Source organism: Rutidosis leptorrhynchoides, chromosome 8, assembly GCF_046630445.1.
Source record: "Rutidosis leptorrhynchoides isolate AG116_Rl617_1_P2 chromosome 8, CSIRO_AGI_Rlap_v1, whole genome shotgun sequence".
NCBI lineage: Eukaryota > Viridiplantae > Streptophyta > Magnoliopsida > Asterales > Asteraceae > Rutidosis > Rutidosis leptorrhynchoides.
Window position 1 is genome coordinate 223,819,624 of NC_092340.1, and position 1,524 is coordinate 223,821,147.

The window sequence follows — 1,524 nt, forward strand, 5'->3', positions numbered from 1 at the left end:
TATTTGTTATCAAAATTATTATTATCATTAGAAAAAATCAATATTGTTATTATTATTATTATTATTATTAAAATAATTAATATTATTATTATTATTATTATTAAAAAATAATACAACTTTTGGTTCATTATTATTATTATTATCAATATTATATTATTTAATCAAATAAATACCTGATACAAATATATATTTATGATACATATCACTACATTTTTATCATTAAAAAGATATTATGTGAACATTATACAAATTATAATACTTACTATATAAAAGTATATTTTTACTATATATTAACATAAATTTTTATCATTAATACATTATAATAAATGATGAAATTAAAATATTGTAAGATACTGATTTAAATAAAAATATCGTTTTCATTTTTTATCATTATTATTATTATTAAAAGTATTATTAATATTAAAACTATCATTCTATTAAAATTATCATTTTTAATAGAAATATCATTGTTATTATAAGATATCATTTTTTAGTATCATTTTAGTATTATTATTATTAAAAATTATCATTTTGAATAAAATTATTATTTTTATATAAAATATTACTATTATTATAGTTAATATTAAAAAGTATCGTTATTATTACAATTATCATGATTAGAATTATCACTTTATTATAATTAATATCATCATTAGTAAATAAATATTGTTATTATTATTATTAGTAGAATAATAATAATTATTATTATTATTACAAAATAATACAACTTTTACTCATTATTATTATCATCAGTATTATTTTATCAAATAAATATGTGATACAATTACATTAATAATACATACCACTATATTTTTATGATATTGAGTGAACTGTATAATTTTTATTACTTGAGATATATATAAAAGTATATTTTTATCAAATATAAATTTTAATATAAATTTTTATGTATTAATAAATGACTTATATTATTTAATTTAATAAAATCTAATAAATATATTTAAATATATAAGACGACTATATTTAAGTTATATAATAAACATGTATAGATTTTGGAAGTCATTTTAGGTCAAGTTGACTTTTGTTGACTTTTGCATATCGGTCTCGAGCATTAGGATTGTGATACACTACGACTTGACCTAAATTTTTAGACAGATATTGACTAATATATAAATATATATAACTAATATAGGTTCGTGAATCCGAGGCCAACCTTGCACTTGTTCAATGCCGTCATATGTATTTTACTACGAAATACAGTATCGTGAGTTTCATTTGCTCCCTTTTTAAATGCTTTTGCAATATATATTTTTGAGACTGAGAATACATGCGCTGTTTTATAAATGTTTGACGAAATAGACACAAGTACTCAAAACTACATTCTATGGTTGGATTATCGAAATCGAATATCACCCTTTTTAGCTTGGTAACCTAAGAATTAGGGAACAGTACCCCTAATTGACGCGAATCCTAAAGGTAGATCTATGGGCCTAACAAACCCCATCCGAGGTACGGATGCTTTAGTACTTCGACATATTATTATACAGACGAGAGGATTTTGTTTTG